Raw genomic sequence first — 18992 nt, 5'->3', positions numbered from 1 at the left:
GGAACCTCCATACCTTCCCAAGCCTGGCACCTCAGTTAGGCAGCTTTGGGGAGGAACAAGCTTCACACAGACCATCACTAAGTCTATACTACCACACAAATGAAGCTTCCTCTTCTGTTCTTTTTTTTTTAAAAGTCCTTGTTCACACAATGTCTAGTTTACTTATGGAATTCACTGCTGCAAGATGTGGTTTCAGCTGCAAACTTAGACTTCATTAAAAGGGGGAGTCTTGGGAAAATCCATGGAGGATAAGGTCTCTGAAGGCTATCCCCCTGAAGGCTAAGTGGAACCTTCAGCTTCAGAGGCAGTCTACCTGAAAACATCTGCTACTGCAGGAAAAACAGTTGGAGGAAGTGGTTTCCCCCAACATGCCCTGCCTGTTAGTTTTTAATTCTTCCTGAAGGCATCTAATTGGCTGGTGTGGGGAACAGGGTGCTGGACTAGTTGGACAATTGATTTGATACAACAGGGTTATGGTTAGTAAAAGTGGTTTAGGTAAGGTTGCCAAAGTGAAAATCTGGGCATAAAAGTTATTGAGCTTTTGGGGGAAAAGGGGGCAAAATTGTTGGGCTTTTCTTTGGGAATCCTAAAGAAAATATATGGCGACCCTAGTTTATGCAAGGGTGCTTTAGCCATTACCAGTTTCTCTGTCTGTCTGTCTGTCTGTCTGTCTGTCTCCCTCCCTCCCTCCCTCCCTCTCTCTCTGTGTTCGGCAGATCTAAACCGAATAGGAATTTAAATTGCTCTGGTATACAGCTGGCATCCGCAAATCTATAGGCGGGCCCCAGAAATGGTGTCAGAGCTCCCCCTTCTGGGAGACACAGTGTCTTCATGGGATGAGTTTTTCTAGAGACAAGGAGAACAGACAAGGGTGATTTGGTTGTGTTGCCTGAAAGGTGCTTAAATACACCTGCATTTCATCAAAGGTTCCCATGTATAAAATCACATGTTTGAAACATGTTCATGCCCTCCCCCTGACAACCTTAACATATCAAGATTCAAATGTTCTTTTATTTGTGCATCCTCTCTCTTTTTCCAATTTACCCCCTTCCTTCATCCTTGTCCCCGCTTTACCAAGACATTTTAAGATTATTCTGTCATCCCCTGAGATTTCCCTCCCACTACACAAACAACCCCTCTTGCTTTGCATCGTGACATACCTAAACAACCCACACTGAGTCTGACAGCAGAACAGATTTTGAGATGCATGTTAAAAAGCGACATTCAGATGTGAGTCTCCCCCACACACTCACTCTCTCACACACACACATAACACACTATTTTACAGGCAGAGATGGTTCCCTAATTCAGCTTAATTATTATGACAGTTTTCCCACCTTCCCAGCTCACCCCCTAATGTTAATCCTAAACACCTGCAAATGTGCTTATCAAAAAAAGAGAGAACCTGACTTTGTATTAGCTGATGCCACAAATATTTCCAAGTTCTTAAATATGGAATTGTTGGGGAAGGAAGGGGGTAGGATATACAGTGAGACCCCAGGGACAGGGGAGTCAAAGCAAGGGCCATTCTCAGCAGTCCTCTCTTGGGGGACCAGCTTTTTCTCCCTGCAGCAATCACTGCAAAATAAGACATTTCATCAGGGCAGTTGTCTGGCCCTATTAAATGCTGCCTTGAGGGGATTATACAGTCTCTTAACTAGGCCCTGGAAAGAGAAGTGGGATAAACTTGGGAGCATTTTAATTTAGTACAATTGTCTTGCTGCCAGTGAGGGTTGAGCTATGCAAGCAAGGAAGTGTTGGTTCTGATATCACTAGGGAGACTCGGGCATTTTCCGGGGAATGTGCATCATCCATATTGCAAACCCATCCATGGTGCCACTCGTACACACCATCCCCTTATATCCCCCACTGGTTCCCTTCTATAAGCAGTGGTATCAACACCCACAAATGCACATGCTCAATGTTCACCCACCACTGTTGCCTTTACTCCCAGATGCTGCCCTAGAAAAAAAGCATTGCCTTTTTCCATACCCCAAACACAAGAACATGAATGCATTAGAACTGATCTTCTCGCACAACCTCTATCACCCTCACAGACGCACTCACATTGCAGCCTCTTACTCACACACATGTTCTCACAGCAATAGCCCTTCTTCAACCCCCCCCCCCTCCATGCAGATGCCTCAGTACCTCTGGACATGCACCCTACCCTATTTCTGGAACCAGTTAAAATGAAGGTACGATCCCATGTGTCTCGTGAGCATGGAGCACACTGGCAGACAGCCATGCTCTGTTGCACACATTTTCAAAAGTGCAAACACAGCTGTCTCACAGGCTTCCTCACACACTCCAACACTCACTTGCTAGGCTCACAGGACCATACACAAGATCCTTTCTCGTCCACCACCCTTACAACACTCCAAGGTTACATATCCCAATCCTGTGTATCCCAGCTTACCCGAGAGATAAGCACCCTTCCCTCTTTTGCAGGATCCTGTTTTCTTGCCTTTTTTCAAAATGAAGGAACTGCAGAGTCCTGAGGACATGAAAAGTGCAGTAAAAGGAAGATGAGGGAAAATGTGTGCAAAGCATTTTCTGCTGAGTGATTAAGGAGCTCTAGTGATGGATAACCCCCCCCCCATCAATGGCTGGAGGAAAACACGGACAGTGCATCCTGCTAGTAGTAAGGGATGCGAGAGGTGAAAGCATATCTATTCACTTCTAAAGATTTGATCTGTACAGACAAGAGGGGCAGAGCTTGCCACCAAGTCCCTGGCAATGATGTCTGTGTATGTGGATGAATGACTGTGCATATCAGTTCAGTGCTGAGAGTAAGGGATACCCAATCAGGAGAGGGAGAATGTCACACCCTCCCAAAGAATTGTGTGTATGTGTCTGCTGCATGTGTTCTTGTTTGCATGCGTGGTGGGGGGGAAGCGAAGACAGATCTCTCTTGTTTGGCCATTGTTATTTGTATGTGCAACCACACAGTGTGGAAGTTTTGGGTGTGCAAGAGATGAGAAGGGGAACCTGCGTGCGACTGAGTGCAGAATGAAGCCTAAGGGTGCATGCAAGTTGTGTGCAACTGGGGCTGTCTGTGCATGGAAGGAAACTGGGTGGGGATACATGCCGTGCTTTTTTTTCCTTTAAAAAACACACGTTTAGGGATACTCTCATTTTCACTCAAGAAAATCACCATTTTATAGTTCAAATTGGGGAAAATAAATACAGTAAATGGACAAAAGTACAAAGATTCAAAAAATGTTTAGGGGTATGTGTACCCCTGCGTCCCCACAGGAAAGAAGCACTGGATACATGTGCATCAGTATAAAATAGGTATTTTATGGGAGAGGAGAGGAGAGGAGAGGAGAGCAGAGGAGAGCTTTCTTTGGACAGTTTATGGAAATGGAAGGGGGACATGGTGAAACTTTGTGTGCAAGCAACCATAATGCAAAGCAATAAAGTCTGTGTGGCTCTGTGTGTGTGTGTGTGTGTGTGTGTGTGTGTGTGTGCGCGCACATGCACATGCACATTTGAAATACAGGGAGAAGCTGTCTGCAATACCTTAGCATGCTTGTGAGTAGCAGGCAAAATCTACGTGACCAAGTGGCATGTGTATCTGTGTGCATATAAAAGAAAAGGTGTTGATGGCAAAGTGTGTGTGCGTGTGTCCATGCATGCCAGAGTAGGCCACCAGTGGTGTGTGCCTGTGCAAGTCAGAGAGACACCAGCTATGTGTTATGAAAGGGAGACAAGCACCAATTCATGTGTTGTGTGAGACCAAAAGAAGACGACCTCTGTGAATAAATGTACTGCCTGTGTGTGTGTGTGTGCGCGCGCGCGCGCGTGTGTGTGCGTGCACACACACACACTCATTAGTATCAGTCCATGCATGTGTGCATGTGTATAAAAGATAGTCCTGTGAGAGAGAGGGAAGCAGGCACGGTAAATTGGTGTATAGGACCATCAACAGTGGGAAGGATGCTTGAATCTACCCAGAAATAGCACTCCCTGCAACCCTCCAGAGTTCTTGCTAATCTCTTCTTCCTTTGCACCATCAGCCTACCTCTCTGTAACTCTTCTCAGACCAGCTTAACTCCTATTAAGAAAAGATTTCTCTCCTCTGGGTGGGACACGCTCCATCCCCCATCCTTTCCCCTATAGCTGTGATTTGGGGGTAGCGAATCTTTATACTGGAGTGGTTTGTCAATAGCCTTCTCATTATACTATGGCTTATGCATCAGAAGTAGCACTGAGCCTCTCTCCAGAGAGAGAGAGGTGTGTGTGTGTGTGTGTACATACTTCACCGCACCACCACTACCACGACGGACCACCTTCCCATTAAACCCCTGAATATATATTCTATGACCCTCCAGAGAATGGAGGAATGGCACAGTCTCCATCCATGCTGCATAAATTATTTAAAAGGCTGGCAAAGCTGAAGTTTAGCTTTCAGCTTGCTTCCACTTCCTAAGGTGCCCCCTCCCATCCTGGAGCGCTCCCCTTAGAGACTCCTTCCCCATACATGCATGGCACCCTGCTGTTCCAGTGCATAAATAAATAGATAAGAAGAGACCCACTGAATCAGACCCCAACATCCAGCTAGTCCAGCATTCTGCTTCCCACCGTGAACAGCCACACAGACAGACGATTCTCCCCACATCTAATTTTAACACAATTCCTACCTAGTCTCCCCACATACCAGTGGGGCAGGGTGATGAAGTAACCCCCCCCCCCCATAGCCTGGAATTCAAAGCTTGGATTGTCACTCTGCAAACCAAACACAGCAGTCTATTAAGCAAAGAGGACATTGTCTCCTTGGGGACTCCCCCCCCCTCCAGGACTCTATTAGACTCTGTCCTGATCAATATATCTTGGCATAGACATCACGGGGGGGGGGCTGGGCTACGGGGGGGGGGGCGCCGAGATTTTGAAAGCCCTCTCTTTCCATGCAGTTTTGTGAGATGCTACTTCAGCCTGAGCGTAATATGTGATTGCACTGCATGAAACAGCTGTACGTGTACACACACACACGTCCACCAAACACGCACACTAGCCTTTCCCTCCTTGCCGGGAAGTTTCCTTCAAAAATTATGACCCGAGATCATGACAAATCATGACAGCCCAGCAGAAATAATTCTACAAGGGTGTGTGTAGAGGCTGAAAGAGTTTTACACTTATACACACGGACACACGACAGATCTCGTCTGGGAATTGCACTACATACAGCCTGTGAGCGATTAGGCACCTGAACACACACGTACAGGTCTTGTCTGTGTTGTGTTGCGGTCCGGCACACGCAAGCCCAGAGTTTCTGCGCGATTTTGTACATCCACCATTTAACCCTTTGCTTACTAAGTAGGGGGATACGAAACTGCAAAGCGACGTGTATGGGAACTGAATCCCTCAGATTTTGGCTGAGTGAATGAGGCAAGATGAAATCCGGGGAAAGATTGGAGCGATGGGAGGATTTTTTTATTTTATTTTTTGCGGGGTGGGGTGGGGGGGAGGCAGCGCTGTTAAGGAGTGTGAGAGAGAATTCGGAAGAGAAGTCTGCCAGCCATAGAAGAAGAGCGCTGCTGCTGGATCAGACCATTTTAGTCCGGTTTCCCACAGTGACTACCAAGATAGAGAGGCTAGATAACGAGGAATGCCTACGGGAGTTCTAGAGGGCGGCCCCACAAGAACGAGCTGGCCGATGTTGCGGCTGTCTGTGTGGCTGTCTGGCTGAACAGAGTCAAAATAATAATAGTAAAATGCCTTTTCCCCTTACCGGATGTTAGTGCCCCTCTCTGGCGGAGATCTGGTTTCTCATTCGGCTCGGCAGGAACTTGTGGTGCGAGCCCTTCTGGATCCAGAGCGCATAGTGGGCGATTCTCCGCTGATGCTGCAGGCGTAGGAAGACTGGGGCTTTAGCAGTCCTTTTCATGCTCAGACAGAGAATCCCTCTCCTCGCCCCGGATCCCAGGCATTAAAAGGCAGAGATGCAAAAAGGAAGAGGTGTGGGGAATAGATGAAAAAGAAAATCCGGATGTTATTCCTTCCCTCTCTCCCCCACCTTCTTTTACCTATCCTTCTCCAGTCCTCTTTCCTTGTGTTCTTTCTGTATGATTATTATTATCCTTAATCCCCTCCCTGCCTTCCTCTGATGGATCAGTTTGCAGCCACCGGGGGCGAAACGAAGGCGCAAAAAGCAGCACAGAGAGAGAAGGTGGGAGGGAGGGAGAGAGGGAGGGAGGCGACCGAAATGAGCAAAGGGTGGAGGAAAAGGCGGGGCCTCGTTGCCGTCAGGGGCGGAGCTCTCGGCCCGGCTGAAGAAAATGAATGGGTAGAGGGAGGGAGGAAGGCGGGGCCGAGAGCCTGGAAGGGGGTTGGTCCTAAGAAGTCTCTCACTCCCTCTATCATTGGGACGTGGGAGCGGGGGCTGCGTGTTGAAACAGGGATGTGGGGGAGGGCATAAAAAGAAGACAGGGGTGCTGGCCTGTGAGATATAGGGGGACCCACCCTTTGAGATGTGGCATGGGGTGGGGGGGGGAGGAGAGAGGTGTGCGCTTTTGAGGAGGAAGGGGAGGTTTAGAGCCTATTGAGGAGTGGGCTTCAAGAGTCGCTGGTGTGTCCGTGGACACGAATCGTTGGATTAGATTTGGGCGGGCGAAGGCGAAGCGACTAATTAGAGAAACCTGCTGGATATAGTAAGCACCACAAGAAATTGAGTGGGGGGGTCATCTGTTTCTCTCTTCGTTTTCCGTTGTGTTTCTATAGTTCCCATTTCTATGCAGTTTGGCTTTCTGTTCTATTCCTTCTCTCTCGCTCCTCTCATCTTTTCCGCCTCTTGCCCCTGTTCCATTCCCTATCTTTGTCTGACTAGGTCCTCTTTCTCCCTCCCTTTGTGTACAGTCTTTGTCTCCCTCCCCTAAAGTCCAACCACCCTGTTCTCTGCTCATAAATTCCCTCCAACAAGCCATCCATCCGGATCTCTCTCTCTCTCTCTCTCTCACACACACACACACACACACGTCCTAGCTATCTCTAAGCAGGCTGACCATCCACTGGGTTCTCTTCCTATCAGCCTCTGTGAGGATTCTTCTACCTTCCTTGTCGCAGCCTTTTTTAAGGAGAAGGGCCATAGCTCAGTGGGATGGCAACTGCTTTGCATGCAGAAGGTCCCAAGTTAACTCCCTGGCATCTACAGTTAGGGCTGGGAAAGACTGTGCCTGAAACCCCCAGAGAGAACATAAGAAAAGCCTGCTGGATTGAGCCAATGGCCCATCTAGTCCAGCACCCTGTTCTCACCATGGCCAACCAGATGACCATAAGAAGCCCATGAGCAGAAGCTGAGCACAACAGCACTCTTTCCTCCTGTGGTTTCATAGCCATCAGGTTTAGTAGCCATTGAAAGCTGCTGCCAGTCACTGTTGGCTAGGTGGTTCAATTAGACAACTAGGTATAAGTCAGCTTTCTGTGTTCCTTTGTTCCTTCAGGGATGACACTTTCCTCATTGAGGCTCTCTTTGATTCAGGAAGGGAGGTGCAAAGTGTTATGTTTTCTGCATGATCTTCCCCAGCTATGATGGGGGAGGTTAGTTAAAGGCATATACAATGGCAGAAAAGGAAATGTGAGTGACTGATTGAGAATAAAAAGAATAGAATAATTGAGCTGGAGCTGGCCCTGTAAGGCTATCAACCTTCTGCACAATGAAGGAAACCCAGGGCAAGAACTTCACCATACAAGTGGCTGCCTAGCTCCAGTGACAGAGAGCCCACAATTTCTCTAGGTGCTTGGTTCCCATGTTGAAATGCCTCAACCACCAAGAAGCATTTATTTATTTTACTGCCAAGTAACCCTATAAATAGGGTTATCTGGTTGAAACAAAAGTGGGGGTTGGAAAACATAAAACTAGACAAGACAAGCACATATAATTATAGTACAGCAGTAAAAGGTATCAAAGTAACAGAAACACAACCAAATCTGCCTACTTACAATTTAAGTTCATTAGCAGGATTTCTGCCATAGACTCACTAGGTGGCTTTAAGCCAGCCACTCTTTTTCAGTCTCAGTTTTCCCATCTGCAATATGGAGGGCTAATAATACTGATTTGCCTTAGAGATTCATAAGGATTACAACTAGACAAATGAACGTGAAGCACTGTCATTACCCAGAACACGTCCTCCTTTTCCTCCTGGAATCAGGATGTTCCATTTCTGGAAGCAGACAAAATGCTAGGGAAGGGTAGAGCAGAGGTGTGGTGGGGTTTATTTATATATCATTTTTTAGTCCAACGACCCCTGAAAGGGCCATGTAGGAGTTGTGATTAAGAATATAAAACAGGCCCTGCTGGATTGAACCAAAGTCCTGTGCAGAATTCTGTTCCCTACAGGGGCTAGCAAGATGCCTGTTGAAAGACCACAAACAGAACATGAGTGCAACAGTACCCTCCCACTGTTGTTCCTCATCAACTAGTATTCAGAAGCATTCTGCCCATGATTTTGCAAGATTGATATTGTCAGAGCTGGCTCCAGGTCCCAGCTCACAGAGGACCAACGCTAGCCGGTAGTAATGTACAAAAGTCTTTATTGAAGTACAGTTTCCATTTTCAAGCCGCAGCGCCCAGCTCTACGTCTTAGAGGCTAGACCGGCGAAGCTCCATCTGAGTCTCCACCCCCTGTACACCAACTTAAGACTCTAACCTTACTCCACCTCTTCCGTCTCTCCTTTCTCCTCTGGGTCCTTCTGCCCCCCGGGGTCTCCTCCTTTCTGGACTCCTCTGACGCTGACCCCCCTGACTCCTCCCCCTCCTTTCGGCAGGCTTTGGGACCTGGCTCCCTATCCGGGCTACCAACTGCGCCGCCCTCCTGTACATTTGAACTTGGCACGCGCGCCCAGCCTTCAACCTTCCTCTTGACCGTTTCCTCGCTCCCCGATGGAGGCGTGGCCAATCCTGACTCATGTCCTCCCGCTGGCGGTGAGCCGCCTGATCCCGATACCTGGGACTCCTCCCCCCTACTGCGCTCTGGTGGAGAAGCTGGTCCTGATTTCCAACTGCTGCTCTCTGAGTCCCCTCTGGCCCCTTCTTCCTGGGGTGTCCCCCTAGGCACCCCCCTTGCTCTGACCATGGGAGCCCCTTTCTGTGAATCTTCCGATTCGCTGGAAAGACTCCGAGACCTCGGACCGCTGTCATCGCTAACATTCCCTTCGGATTCCTCCCCCTCGCTCTCTATTTCCTCCCTTTCCTGTGCCTCTGCTCCTGAGCCCCTGACAGATATCATGAGTGTGCAATCAACTTGTTGAAGCTAAGAAGATCTGGGTCTGATCATTGGTTGGATGGGTGACTTCTGGGAACTGGATGATCATTGCCTTGGGTTCCATGATGGAACAATGGTGCATGATACATGTAAGCTCTTTTTGTTTCAGAAAGAAGCCCCACGTTTCCAGGAGTTGAGGCATAACTCAAATAGTTTTTGCACAAAAGAGGTCACCTAGCCCAGCCTCCTACTTAAGTGCTAGATCTGCAGCTCAGAATGACATATAGCTATCTAGCCTCTGCTTAAACACTTCCAGTAAAAGAGCATATGTTATGTCTTGAGGCAGACTGTTCCACATCCAAACAGTTTTTACCATTAGGAAGTTTCTCTAAATATTGTTTCCAAAATTTTATTCATCTGAACTTCTCATTGAAATTTGGAGTTCCAAACAACTCAGTAGCACTTTCAATGTGGAACGGAAGCATTGGAATTCCTCAGGAATTACTTTTATATAGAACATATTTTATATGGATCAATGTACACATTGTGACACCTTCCGTTCATTAGTGTCACCACCACCCTCCACATGCAGCATGAACACACTAGCTATGCAAATATGCTGATTGATAAAACACTGCAGAAAACGAATCTTCAAATGTCTTGCTGATGTATGGGTACACTTGTGCGCAAAGTTGTGGTTAGGGTTTTGTGCAGCTAAAACATTCCATAAAGAAGAATCCCAATACAATCAAGAGCAGTTATTTATTTATTTATATATGTATGCATTTATTTATTTAAACATTTTTATACCACCCAATCAGCTGTGTCCTCAGGGCGGTTCACATATTAAAATCAATTGTGTAAAATCAATCATATGTAGCATTCTATTAGCATTGCTTTTTTCACAGTGCTTCATAAATAATGTCAGGATTTGTGGGAAATTCAACTGTATTGACAGAACTGAATGCCACAGCAAACTCCACAGCTTGACTCTGAGCTCTGGTTGTGTATGTTCCAATTCTGCAATGAATGTTAGAAATCATTCTACTTAAACCTGAAATCAGGAGGAGTGAACACAGATGCAGAGGGAATGAGAGGAAGAAATGATTGGAAGGGGTGGAATCCTCTAATCCCAATTTGGATGCTTCTGCCGCCTGTTTTGCTGCCTCTTGTGGTTTTGTTATGTTATTTGTGGCTTTTATTGTTTATTGCTTATTGTCTTAATGAATGTTTTGCTGTTGTTTTATTCTGTTTTGATTACTCACCATATGCTTTCATTAGCTGCTTTGCAGATCCCTGCAGGATGGAAAGGCGGGATATAAATGTTTCAAATAATGCATGAACTGTGCACATCAGTTATTTTTAATTCACTATCCCGTCTCTTGCATTTTCCTCATTTTAGATCCTAAGAAGGTTTTCTCCAGGTTTGAGCTTTTTTAAGAGTAGGATGGTGAGAACACTTAAAAACATATCAGTACTGTAAACCAGCTCTGAAGGCTGAAGCAGGGTGAACTATAACCCAGGTAAGTCACTCAATGGGCATATGATGTACCTCTGTGCAACTCAAGAGCTTGTTCCCTGCTTTACCAAAACAATGTAATAAAGGCCATTGTGGCTGAAAGCTTTGCACAGATGCATTGCAGCACCACGGACAGCTCCAGAAGGCTCATTTCATTCTAGCCTTTCCAGCGCATTGGAAAAGTCCCCGTCAAATTAATGCTTTGGGGCAGGGAGTGCACACGAGAATCTACTTTGCAGTTTCCTTCCCCAGCTAGTAAGTGGAGGATTCCTGCAGGGCACCACTTCCCAAGCACCTTCCCCCATCCCCTTGGGGCCATATTTTTACACATCCAATATGTTTAATTTAATTGACCCTCATATCGATTCAGGGCAGAATTGGGTGTTTGTGTGTTCCAGCTCATAGGAGGAGCAGTGCACAGCCCTTATTAGAACCTGACATTGTCAAATGAAGCTGAAAATGAAGAAGGACTTATTTGCCCAGCACATAGTTAAACTAGGGGATTTGCTGTTGCAAGATGTGATGATGGTTGCCAACCCGGCTTTAAAAGTGAACTAAACAAATTTGTGGACGATATTTACATATATCAGTCTTCTCCAACCTAATGCCCTTCATGTTTTTTGGAGTACAGCTCCTTCCAACATGGCCAATGACTCCAGGTGAGGGCTCCAGGTGAGGAGGCCTGTTGTATATTACCTCCAGTATCCGACACGGTATACATCTGAATACTAGTTGCTGAGTATCAGGAATGGGAGAGTGTTGGTGCCCTCATGTATTTTTCATGAGCTTCTTATTGGGACACCTATTTATCCACTGAAAGATACAAGATGCTGGACTACATAGCCCTTTGGTCTGATCCAGCAGGAATCTTCCGATGTTCTTGTTTGAGAGCCCTACTCTAAATTATAATGTTGGTGGTGTAACACTAAGGATGGATGGATGTATCAATTTTCATTTCTCTCCATTTCTCATTTTTTCTAAGCTCAAACTCAGTTATCCACTTTTCCATATGGGTTTGTATTTTAAAGTAAAAAGTTCTCATGAAAAATCACCAACATTTTAGTATGAATTTAGTATACACATTTTTGCACATGTTACCCTAGCATATACATTTTGGCCCACATTACTCAACTGGAGAACTGCATTCCAAAATTCAGAGCAATGTGGATTTTGAAATATTGCTGTGTTTTGGAAAGTACAAATTAGGGTGGTTCACTTTTAAATGTGAACTGATCCAAATTTCTCTCCCATCTTGATTACACACAAGCAATCAGCTTGTGTTCCTGGTTCTAGCCTGGCTACAGCTTGATGTCATGAGAATGTATTTCTACTTTTGGGAATTTTAAGGACAGAACTACCTACTCTGTATAGAAACTTATTCATGTATGCTACTATAGTGGCAAGAATGTTACTCACCCCTAAATGGAAAGAAGCAGAAGTCCCAGCAAAGGAAGAATGGATACAAATACTTATTGAATATGCAGAAATGGCAAAATTTACCGGAAGAATAAGAAATCAAGATAACAAACTTTTTATAAAAGAATGGAAATGGTTTATTGAATATTTACAGATAAATTGTAAACAGATAAAAACAGTAGCTGGATTATTGTAATGAGCTGCAGTTCTATAAGAGTATATATTTACAGTAGATAATTAAATGAGCAAATTAAGTTAATTTGGATATGCAGAAGATATTAAAAATAAATTTAAGGAATCACAGAAAGAGGGGGAAGGAAGTCAAGTTTTGAAATGTTAAAATGATTGTAAAATTAGTGAAATGTATGAATCTGAAAAGAACAAATATTTTTGAAAATAAAATAAAATAAAAAATAGAATGTATTTCTACTTGTTGCTTTTACTTCTGCTTTGAAGCTTAAAGTTCAAGCTCTTCCTGCTGCCCTTACAATCTCCCTAATTTTTTCCATGTTTTCAAAATTCACACTCAGCTACAAAACCCACACACCTTTGTTTAAATGCTGGTGCTCTGTGCCTGTTATTTATTGCTTTTTCTGGACCATGGTGATATCGTCAACCACCCAATCAAAAGGCTGTTTGTCAGGATTCTAAAGCGATTCCTACAGGATTATGCAGATCCTATCTTGACATACAAACCTGGCATACAGAGTGGAATGGTGGTTTTAAAACATAAACACACACACACACACACACACACACAAAACTGTCATAGAGGTCTGCAGTTTGGACAATTGTTTTTTGTTTATTTTAAGCCCCATTACCTTTTTGTAAACTGGCACACTCCCAATGGAGAGTCAGCTGAGAAAATTGAACTGAAAAACATGAACGCACAGTGCAGAGAGTGTGTATAAGTGTCCCTTATTCATAAACAGGGAAAGGAAAGAGGTGAATGCAATGCTAAAAGAAAGCAAGGAGAGAGCAAAAATTGTCCCTGGAATTTCTCTATGCTATTTGTGGGCAGCAAAAAACTGGTTGCGGGAGCTGAAATTCTGCAATAGTCTTTCTCAGAAAACCTCCTGAGAAATTTAACTTCATTGATTGTGGCTATGAAATTCTCCGGTAAATTTATGTTATTTTACATAGGGATGGAGGAATTTTGGGTTCTCTCAGTTTCTCGTTCTTCCACTGAAAAGTTCAGTTTGCCTTATTTCTCCATCAGTTTTTATTTTATTTATGAAAGTCCTTATGGGAATTTGCCTGCATGTTAATACATTTTTAAAAATGCTATGTGCACCAATGCATGCATTCTTATGTGCACTATTCCCCAGTATATGTGTACATTTGTGTTCATTTTGTTGGCTGGGGAACTGCATTGCAAAGGGAATGTGACTTGTTAAGCTCAGCTGTGTTTTGGTTCACATATTAAAAGCATAAGAAAAACCTTTTTAGATCAGGCCAATGGCCCATCTAGTCTAGCATCTTGTTCTTACAGTGGCCAACAAGATGCCTCTGGGAAGTCCACAAGCAGAACCAGAGTCCAATAGAACAAGTAGAACCAGAATCCAACCAAACTTTCCCCACCTGCGATTCCCAATGGCAGCCATTCAGAGCCATGCTGCCTCCAACAGTGAAGACTCTGCGTCCCCTTCTAGAGATTTTGCTAGACTGGAATGTGGCCCCCCAGAAGGTCACCCACAAGGGAATGTGGACCTCAAGTTGTTATACATTTTCCCTCAGTCATTTACCCTACACTTTTTAGTGCATTTCCCTGCCACTTTCCTAACCACAAAAATCTGTTTTGTGTTGTTGTTTTGAATAGCTGTGCCAAAGAACTTCAATTCACTTTGCTTGTGCAAAGCTAATTTTTTAGTATGCAGCTCAATCACTCTTGCTAAATACTAAACTGTCTAGAAGTGACCTGTGTATTATTCTTGTGTGTGCTCCATCATATTCCCTCCCACACACCATTATTTTAGCAAGCAATACCATAGGGGGGGACTAAATTTGGCCTCAATACAGGGTTTATTGTGCTGGAATCAGCCTCTTAGGCAGAGGCAACATTTTTGGTTGGATGTGAGCCAACCAAACATGAGTGGGGGATATAGCTATAGCCACAGCCATTTGCAAATTAAAAGGGGATGGTCCAGAGATTTATGCAAGAATAAATTAATATTCAAAATCTATCTGAATGCTCTCTTAGGCACTTCAGAAAGACTACTCAATGCCTCACCATGACAAGAAGCAGATCCAGGAGCATTTATCCAGGGTTGGGATAAGAAGATTTCCTATATTTCATTGCTTTTTTATATTATTTATTTGCAGTATTTATAAGAAGTCCTTCACTATGCAGTTCCAGAGTGGGCATACATGCAGCATTAAAATAAGAGCTGAAAACAATTTTAAAATATCATATAAATAAAACAAGTAAAACTAAAAACCATCAATAAACACTCTTCATGAAAACAGGCAAAGAGATAATTCGGTTAACAGACGATTAGGCTACTTAGGAAGCCCCACTGAATTAAATAGGATGCACTTTGGAGTATACATGGTTTGAAGCGTGTTGTATACATGACCCCCTCTCAAATACCTTAGTGAAATACTAGCAATGTTGGTACATGATGCAACTCAGTGGTGAGATAGAGGACAGAGAGGAGTGTGTGACTGTGTATAGAAACTAATTTCCTATACAGAGGTAAAATTTGCATCTGTTGCACCACCCAGTTTTGTCTTTGGCCCCACCCACCACTGGCATTTATCCCTCAGAAGGTTGCCCAGAAGGAACTGTAGCCCTCAGTCTGAAAAATGTTCCCTATCCCTGTACTAAAGTCATCTTGTGCATCAGGCACCACCAAAGCTTCAATCATCACCTTCAGCAACTTCAGTTTATTTCTTCTGTCTTCCATGTTTCCATTGCACACAGATAGATTAAAAAAAAAACAAAACACTGCAAAAGGGAAAATGGAAAATTGCAACCATCCAGTTTTCAGACAATTAAGGCATGGGCCATAAACTGTTATTTTAAGGTATTACATTCATTCATTTTCATTCACTCATTTAAAAAGATATGAAACCCAGATCCTCCAGATCTTGTTGCAACTTCCATCATCCCTGGCTATTAGCCATTCTGTCTGGTGCTGGTGGGAGTTGGAGTCTGACATCACTTGCAGTGCTACAGGTTCCCTATCCCTGATTTATAAATTTGGTTATAGCCCCCTTTTTGGTTTTATCCCCTTCAGACTTAAGAACAACAGAAGAGGCATATACCCTTTCCGCAATTGCAGAGATAACTTCGGTAAATGTGCAATACCTGCAGGAATGTAGATGAACAGAGGAAAGGTAGTTAGATAGAAAGGAGGAGGAGGAGGATTCATTAGGGTGAACGAAACACCATCCTCAGTCTGCTTTCAGCCAGAATCCACATATCTACCTTCGTACTTACAACCAGTCTGGAGGATGTCACTGCCTGTCAACTTTCTGCTCCTTAGATTCAGTGTTGCACTTGCACATTGCAGTAGGAAGGAGGACTCAGTTGTCTCTGTTTGTCATCAGCTCTGACTCCACCTATAGCTGATCTTCCAATCTTCTGTATTCCCAATCCCAAGAGCACCAGCCAGCACTGTGTAAGGGGGGGGGGGGGGAGATGGAGGGAGAGAGAGAGAGACTTTCATTGGATAGTTGCGAATTTATTTATTCAGTCATTCTTATATCCTTCCCTTTCTCCAGTCTGGAGTTCAGGGCAGCCAACAACCGAAAGACAAGCAATAACCCAAAACAACACATCATATAAACCACAAAGTCATAACAGCAACAATTTGGCCACGAAACATATCAGTAAAACTGAACCTAAAATTAGTTTGCCCATTACAGAAATGCCTAAATTATCACTAAACAAATTGCATGCCACAAAATCATTTTGTCGTCCAGACCCTAAATTGCCTGTTGACTGCAGGGTTTCTCAGTGTAGCATTTCCACTAAAACTAAGAGGCAGCCTTACCCAACCCCAGTGCCTTCCAGATGTCCACCTCCCATCAGCCTAGCCAGCACAGCCAATGGTCAGGAATGATGGGGGTGACAGTCTCACAACATATGCAGGGCGTCAGGCTGGGGCTGAAACAGACTCTTTGTAGCTTCAAATGGCCATCGCCTGGCCAGGTTTGTCAGAAAGAAATGGTGTGATGATGACTTCTTTTAAAGACCTGGCTTATTGTGTACACTTAGTGCTCTGCCTTTAACAGGCTTATGCCACCATTAAAGCTTCCTGGGTGGATAAGCATGCATTGTGCTGATATAACGCTGACCTAATTATCTTTACTGTGGATTTATTTAACAGGTTTATTTGAAAAGGGTTATTCTTTAAATGTCTGATAACTGATTTGTTATAACTCCTTTTAATGAGCCTCTGTCTTTCTCAAGGAGGCTTAAATCCCTTTCTCGGCTGCGGGGAGAGGCATCCGTCGCACTGGTGAAAACTCGATTGTACTGTGTTTAGTCTTTTGAAAAAGGTTTAGTCTTACACTGGATATTCATTTCACCAGGCAGCTGCAGAGGTAGGGATCTGTACACCGAAGGATCTCTATTCATCTTTATCTTTCACTGAATAGAAATGGAGGGATAAAAGAACTATCATACTAATTTAAAAAGCAAGAGTGTGTGTATTAGAAATGTGAATCCTGATGAGATTTGGAGAATGAAAAGTCAAGCTTTGCAACAAAAGGTAGGCAAAATCTCTATGCTTTTTTTGTTTTGTTTCAGATCTTACCAGGTCTCAGTCTGAATCCGTCGCCCCCCCCCCCAACACTAAAAGGCTTGCTTATATGTGACACTGAACACAGATATAAGCTGTCTCTGAACATGCAAAAGTGTTTGTGGGAAAGAGTGTACCCTTGCTGATATGTACAGCTCAACTGTTGTGCAAATAGGTACACAGAAGGTACACATGTTGAATGTTCCAGGTGATTAACTATGCCAGCTCAACTATTTGTGTAGGATACTTAGATTATGTATGTAATCTGTCATAGTCACCAGCTCCTAGGAGCCCACCTCCCTTCACACACACAAAAATGCTTGAGGGGGCTGTCTCCCAAAAGTTGATGGGCATTGCTGCCTTTCTTTCTTTTCTACATTCAGACTTTCCCAGCAAGCCCTGTAAACAAACTGTAAAAGTTTGCTGGGTGGCAAGAGTGCTGGGATTGGGCAAGAGCCTCTGATATCATTTTTTTTACAGCACTTTTAATTGGAGGGGGGAGAGAAAGAGATAGAGAATGCAAGCTAGAAGCAGGAGCAGGGTTTACCTCCCCCCCCCCCATATTTTATTCAAGTTGGTGCCTCTGTAATCTGTGAACACCTCTAATGATAGCTCTAACTAGATAAATTGTATTTATATGTTGGACTTGCTCTTCCCGGTTTGACTTGTGTGGGAGGCAAAGGCGATTTTGCCTCCAACCCCTTATAAGAGATGGAAAACTGGAAAGAGGCTGTTTAGTTAGTTGCCATGCATAGCCAATTCTTCCAATTAGAGGTAAGGATCAGGGCTGGACAGTGAGCAGTACAACACAACTCAGGAAAAAAATCTATGAAATAAAACCAGAAGGGAGGACCAAGTAACAACAAAGGATAATAAGCTTTCAGCTGTATCTGATGTTCTCTATCTGCTAGCACAAGGGTTCCTGTGCAAGAGGCTGGGTAAGTTTTAAGGTTGCACTTATGGAAACTCATTGCAGAACAGATTACACAATGTATTGGGCAACAAAGTTACCAGCCACTTGCATATGCTTTCATAAAATCATAGAAACTTAGGGTCATAAGGGGACCCCAGGGGTGATCTAGTCCACCCCCTGCAATGCAGGAATCATCGCTTTCCCTTGCACAACAATCTTCCAAGTGCAGCAAACATTCCTCCAGAGAAACAAGCATATTGCAAAATAACTTTAGCTTGGTGCTACGTTGCCTACAGCCCTTGGACTGTAAACAAAATTATGCATCAGCAGCAATAATTGTCCTAAATAACAACCTACTAATGAAAATGAGACTCACCTAGATGTTTAGTGGAGATCAGCCTGGAAAGGCCCAGAGCTCAATGGAAGAGTGTATGCATTGCACATACACAAAACTTCTTGGTAATGTGTCTCACATGCCTAGAGGAAAAGTAGAAAGTTGCATGTGTGTTAATGTGTATAGAAACTAGTCTACTGTAAAGGTAAAGGTAAAGGGACCCCTGACCATTAGGTCCAGTCATGACCGACTCTGGGGTTGCGGCGCTCATCTCACTTTATTGGCCAAGGGAGCCGGCGTACAGCTTCGGTTCATGTGCCCAGCATGACTAAGCCACTTCTGGCGAACCAGAGCAGCGCACGGAAACACTGTTTACCTTCCCGCCGGAGCGGTACCTATTTATCTACTTGCACTTTGATGTGCTTTCGAACTGCTAGGTTGGCAGGAGCAGGGACCGAGCAACGGGAGCTCACCCCGTTGCAGGGATTCGAACCACCAACCTTCTGATCGGCAAGTCCTAGGCTCTGTGGTTTAACCCACAGCGCCATCTTCTGCACCTATTATTTTGCCCACTTTTGGCTCTGATTGTGTCCACAACTAACATGTGGCCCTTGGAAGATTGCCCAGAAGGGAAAGTGGACCCCAGGCTGAAAAAGGTCTCCCACCTCTGATATACAGTACTTGCTTCCATAGACCAATGGTTCGGACTCACGCTATATAACAAAGCTTCCATGCTGTTGTTAAATTTTCACATAAGGTTGGAGTTAGATTTTATAATCTCCCTCATGAGGACTCTCCCCTCTCTGAAATGCCAAAAACTGTTGAAGAACATACACTGTAGAGACAAATTCACTGCAGA

At 44.3% G+C, this 18992-nt stretch overlaps 1 protein-coding gene across 2 annotated transcripts in view; it reads right to left on the bottom strand.

Moving 5' to 3' along the window:
- Window positions 1-6204, bottom strand: part of BRINP1 (BMP/retinoic acid inducible neural specific 1) — a 110234-nt gene extending 104030 nt beyond the window's left edge. The window contains exons 1-2 of one of the 2 annotated variants that reach the window (XM_028714628.2): window positions 5735-6204; window positions 2420-2497 (exon numbers count right to left, since the gene is read on the bottom strand). The gene's annotated coding sequence lies outside the window, so the exon portion shown is untranslated. The remainder of the gene's footprint in view (window positions 1-2419; window positions 2498-5734) is intronic. The other variant, XM_028714627.2, reaches the window with a different exon arrangement.
- Window positions 6205-18992: the final 12788 nt, after the last annotated feature.

Source organism: Podarcis muralis, chromosome Z (assembly GCF_964188315.1).
Source record: "Podarcis muralis chromosome Z, rPodMur119.hap1.1, whole genome shotgun sequence".
Taxonomy (NCBI): Eukaryota; Metazoa; Chordata; class Lepidosauria; order Squamata; family Lacertidae; genus Podarcis; species Podarcis muralis.
The sequence above is the reverse complement of the archived record's forward strand: the minus strand, read 5'-3'. Positions and strand labels throughout refer to the sequence as shown.